Here is a 5,707-nt window from a genome sequence, read left to right as displayed (position 1 = left end):
TTATTTATTCTTTATCTTCACCCTAGGGAATGTTTATGGAGTTTTAGAGAGAGGGAGGCAGAGAGAGAGACAGAGAGGAAAACACTGATGTGAGAGAGAAACATCAATTGGTTGCCTCCTGTACGTGCCTGACTGGGGATTGAACCTGCAACTTTTTGGCTCACAGGATGGTGCTCCAAACAGCTGAACCACACTGCCGAGGTCTAGGCATTATCTTTTTAAAAAATTATGTATAGGTAGCACAAATAAGCTACTAATTTCATTTTAAGTTAGTAAATGGGCATTATAAAATATTTATTATAGAAAGGGACATGGGGCCCAGTGGGGCTGAAAATCAGTAATTTATCTCCTACAGTCACTGACTAGTGGTGGGTGTAAGGGAGCACGTCCCTGGAATGAGGAGCTGTTGACCAACCTTGACTGCTGTCTGTGTTTACAACCGTACAAGCCAGCGTCACCCCCAAACAGAAGTCCTCAGACCACCGAATGATGATCTCAGGTCACCACTACCTGACTGTCACGGCTCGACTACCAGTGCAGCCTGGTGCTCCCGTCCTTTGTATGGGCTGTGGTGACCACTGTTACTCCTAGCTTTAATCATGGACACAGGTGTCCTAACCAAGTTCCCTTCAGGGCAGTGCCCAGTGTGTGCCCCCTTCCTCCGCCCCCCACCCCCCGCCACCCCGCAACAGTAATTATGGATAAAACTCTGTTCTTACCACTTCAGTCTGGCTTTGTTTATCTTGACACTGTACAAAGATTATTGGCTGGCCCATCTCTTTTCAAGCACCACCTGGTTAAAGAAAATCAGTAAAGGTAGCACGAAGTACCAGGCAGACCCCGATTATCTCTGATCATAGGAAACGTTGCAAAAAATGACCAGCAGTGAAGGGTTGTATCTAAACCTACTTGAATCCTCTGGCGAGACTTAATGAGAGACTATTCAATCAGAAAAAAAGAGCTGGTATGGATTTCAAAAGACATGACACCTGCTTCCCTAAAGTAAATCAACCATAGCTATCCTGGTGTGGCTTAGCTGGTTGGGCATCATCCTACAAATTGAAAGGCCATGGGTTCAATTCCCAGTCAGGCCACATGCCTAGGTTGCAGGTTGCATCCCTGGTCTGGGCACACACGGAAGGCAACTGATGAATGTTTCTCCATCATATTGATGTTTCTTTCCCACTCTTTCTCCCTCCCTTCCCCTCTCTCTCTAAAAAAAAAATATATTTGAAAAAAATTTCAGCCATGATTTAGGAGAGACAGAGGGCTGCCCTTTTGAAAGTGGGGTAAGTCCTGCTATTAGTCACTCTCTTGGGAGGTAACAAGGGCAAAGAATTTAACTAAGATTAGAGCTAAGCAACTCTGGAGGGAACAGATGTGAGCCCGCCTTTCTCTGCTCTGGGTAACAGCCCTGGTTCTAAAACATGGCATTGGGAGCTTAGACACGCTTGGATTCCTCAGGTTCTGATCCTGCAAGTCTGGCGGGGCCTGACTGGGTGCCTGAGTGCAGGTGTGATGGCTATCTCCCTTCTTTCTGAGGTTCTCTCTCTGGGAAAAAGTGCTGGGCCTCAGCACAGCTGCTGCCGGAGCATCTCTCATTGCTCTGGTTCCATCCCGCTCCTCCCGGCTGGCAGGGAGGTGGGCGTGGGCAGGCGGCTCTGCGCGGCCAGACCTCTAAGTCCCCAGTGTGTTTACTCTGAGGGAATTGAGGCTTACTCCCAGAAATGAACAACTTGGCCTGGAATATTATATGTGACTGTGTTCTCTTTGGTCCACTGTTATAGGTTGAGTTACATCCCCCCCACCAAAAAGCGTCAAAATCCTAACTTCTTCAGAATGTGACCCGACAGGGTCTTTGTAGAGGTAACGAGTTAAAGTCAGTTCATTAGCATGAGACCTAATCTAATCTGACTAGTGTCCTGGTAAGAACAGGACATTTGGGCACAGGCACACGTGCAGGGTGGATGCCATGTGGGCATGATGGCTGTCCACAAGTCAGGAACAAGGACCTGGAGCGGATTCTCCTTCACAGCCCTCAGAAGGACTGGCTCTGCCAATACCTGACCTTGCACTTCCAGCCTCCACATGGGGAGACAACATGTTTCCTTCGTTGAAGTCCCCCAGTGGGTGGCACTTTGCTAGGCAGGCCCAGCAAGCAAATACTGTCCGCCCTTGGGCAACATGGGGCTTAGGGACTCCAACCCCTACACAGTGGAAAATCCATGCAGAACTGACAACTCCCCCAACACTTCACACCGATACCCTACCGTTGATGACAGGAACCTTACTAATCACATAAACAGTTGATTAATTCTTGTTTTGTTTGTTATATGTGTCATAGACTGTACTCTTATAATGAAATAACCTAGAGAAAACAAAGTTATTAAGAAAATATAAGGAAGAGAAAATACATTTGAAGTATTTATTGGGGAAAATAACCCACATGTAAGTGGACCCACATGGCTGAAATTGTGCTGTTCAAGGGTGCTGTAAGTGCATTCACTTACCCTGGGGGTTTTCTTAGGTCCCACCCTCCTCTCCTCTCATCTGGCCCTTCTCTTCCCCCCCACCCCCTTCCTTCTATTTCATTCCCTCTCCTGCACCCCCTGCCATTGTACCTTATTTCTTATGCACAACAGTTAGCTATTTCTTTGCTGAGGGTATTCTAACCTTGACCCTCAGGGGCTGTCCCCCTCTCCCCCTTTGTATCTCAAGAAATTTTCCTAAACAGAAAGGTCCCTTCCCTAAGAGGAACTCCGGTGGCAGTTGTCAAGAGGATGGCTTTTCCACCTGCTACACATTATCCAGGCTTGAGGACCCCTGCTGTGTGTCCCTGGTGCTCACCTGGGAGACCCTGGGATTTGCACAATAGCAAGAACCTGCTACTCAAGCAAAAATTCATGTGAGCAACCCGTCTTTGTCAGCCAATACTTGTTTCCTGCAATCCTTTTGTAGAAAATGTACCAGCAGCCACAATATAAAATCTTCATTTGATAATGGCCTTGACAATGGTTGTGGACAGAACTGTGTTTCCCCTACATTTGTGTTTTGAAGCCCAAACTCCCAGTGTGACAGTCCTTAAAGAGATGGTTGAGTAGAACAAGGTTATGTGGGTGGGCCCATAGAAGAGGAGGTAAAGATACAGGCACACACAGAGGGAAGAGTGTACGAGGACACAGAAGAAGGTGGCCATCTGCAAGACAAGGAGAGAGGCCTCAGGAGCAGCCAACCCTGCTGATGTTGTAGACTTCCAGTTTCCGAAATAAATGTCTGTTGTTTAAGCTGCTTGGTGTGTGGTATTTTGGCACATCAGGCTGAGCAAACTAATACAACGGCCAAGTCCAAAGCACTCTGCCGAGGTAGAATATATTTTAAAAAAAGGATGGAAATGTTTACAAAAGAGTTTTACTTAGTAAGGGTAACAGGAATAATATTTTGAAGTATTAGATTGACATGTTTTTCATACCCCAGTAAGTCATGTACCCCACAGCCTTCTGCCACGAATACTAATCCATAAACTGCAGGGAATGGGAAGGTGGTCAGTGCCTGGAATAAAAAGGCCATTGATGGGCTTTGATTTTCAAAAGCTGACTTTGTTTATTCCATATTGAAATAATAGTTTTGAAAGCCAGGCTTTATGGAGAGAGAAAATGTTTATTTTCTGAATTTTACAAGCTTCCTTTATATATGGGCAGTTAGGTGGTCTGGCTGTAGGCTGAGAGAACTATATAAACTGTAGGTTGAGAGAACTTTGGTTATTTCATAAGGGAAGTGCTGACCGGACAGGAAGAAGAGAGGAAGTGGAGACAAAATAATAAGATATCTGTGTCCAGATATCTTCTGCCCTGAAGGAAAGTCATGTTAGAAAGTCTGGGTGGTTTGAGGGACTCCCAGCGCTGTGGCTTTGTTCCAGGTGCGGACAGAACAGTCAAGCCCAGAGAATTGCTGCATCCGACCTGGGGCACCCAGGAGGCAAGTTAGAGAGGGCTCAGTAAAGCGCCCGGGAAGAGAGGGCAGGGACAGTCACACCCTGCAGGTGGGGCTTGGACAAGACCCAGTCTGTGTGCTTCCAGCGGAGAATAGAGAAGGTAGTGGAGTCAAGAGCCAGGAGACCTACTATGGGCCACTCAGGGTACCTAGGACCCGCAGCACAGGCTGTGGGGGGACAGCCAGGCCAGGGGCGGAGCAGGACATTGTCAAGGTTTACAGCATTTGCAGCATCACTGGGAGCCAGACAGAGCCAAGGTGGCTGCGCTGGGAGGAGGTGTTCCCCCACGACTGGGTGGGAACAGAAATTTTGACTCTTGTGAAGGATCCCAACTTGGATCTGAGATTTCTCTCCTGAAGCTGAGTTCATGTAAGCTTTTTCCTACAATAACTGAAGGACAGGTGGGGGTGGGAAGAGACAGATGACTTGAAAGATAATTTTACCAGAAAGAGACCGCAGTAACCCAAATAAGACAGTGTTCAGTTGGAAAAGACAGATAGATTTAGCTGGCAAGTTTGTGAGCCCTTCCTCCAAACTTCACCCTTTTCTACTTCAAGGCAAAGTGGAGTAACTTATAGAAAACAAAGAAGTAAGCTTTTCTGGAACGTCTGAATGCATTAGACCAGGTTTTCAACCCCCTGCACCACATGTGTGACTTCCTCCGACTTTCTAAGTATTCGTCCCACCAGCTTTTGCCTCTGAACTTCCTTGTAGGTAAATAAAATTCAGAGAGATGATGATCTCTCCTTAGACCCTTGATTTACAGTTGTTTATGCTCTGTGGTGTGCAGTCACTTTGCTCCCTAATACTGTAATGTGTCCTCATAATATCACGCAAACAACATTTTGATTTTTTTTGTTGACTTATTTTAATGGGCTAAAATAGGCAAATTTTTCCGAGGACCAGAGACTGAGAGCTGTCCTTGCCACTGCCAACACGGAGACTTTGTACTGAGCCCCATTCTCAGTGTGGGAATGCCCCAGCCCGAAGCTGAGGAACCGCCCCAGGTGCATACACCCTCGGCCATAATGGTATATGCTCTGATGCAGGTGTCTCACTTCCTCATCACTGGAGGAATGTTTTATTATGTTACTGTTGAGCCTCCAAGCGTTGGCTCTATGACTGATGAACGTGGGCATCAGAGACCAATAGCTCTCTCGGCCCACAGGGGAAATGGACAAGATATTATGGAAGGACTCACATCCAGCTTTCTGTTTATAATAGGAGGTTCAGGGTTCATGATCCCAGACCAATCTAATGCTCCAAACATTCCTAAACTGGATAGATTTCTTCTTCTCCTCCTCCTCGGAGTCGTCCGTGTCCTACTGAGTTTTTTCATGACTACAGTATTCATGAGAATGAAACTGCAGGCTACTGGATGGGTTAGAGTCCCTTTTGAGAAGAAATCTGTGGGTACTGGATTTGTTCCTGTCACTGAAGTTTTAAATGCTGTGCCAGTCCTCTGATATGATATAGGAAAAAGGACGAAAAGTGGTAGAAAAGAAGCATCTAGTAGAAAACATGGGAAGCACATAAAAGCTTGGACTGGAATATCTTCTTGGTATCAAAAAGACAAGCTTATCACATGGTTTTTCCTGCTGATCTAAACTGAAATACCAATGATGTTAAGTGGTATTTTTTCTCAGTTTTTAATTTCTTAAAATATACTTCCTTTCTACAACTATAATATTGAATAGAGTGATTATTTCTTACAAC

At 46.0% G+C, this 5,707-nt stretch overlaps 1 pseudogene; it reads left to right on the top strand.

Annotated features, from left to right (window-relative positions):
- Window positions 1-2,462: 2,462 nt before the first annotated feature.
- Window positions 2,463-5,457, top strand: LOC112304996 (oligosaccharyltransferase complex subunit OSTC-like; annotated as a pseudogene).
- Window positions 5,458-5,707: the final 250 nt, after the last annotated feature.

The sequence above is a fragment of the Desmodus rotundus genome, chromosome 9, assembly GCF_022682495.2.
Source record: "Desmodus rotundus isolate HL8 chromosome 9, HLdesRot8A.1, whole genome shotgun sequence".
Taxonomy (NCBI): Eukaryota; Metazoa; Chordata; class Mammalia; order Chiroptera; family Phyllostomidae; genus Desmodus; species Desmodus rotundus.
This window is presented reverse-complemented; position numbering and strand designations above follow the sequence as displayed.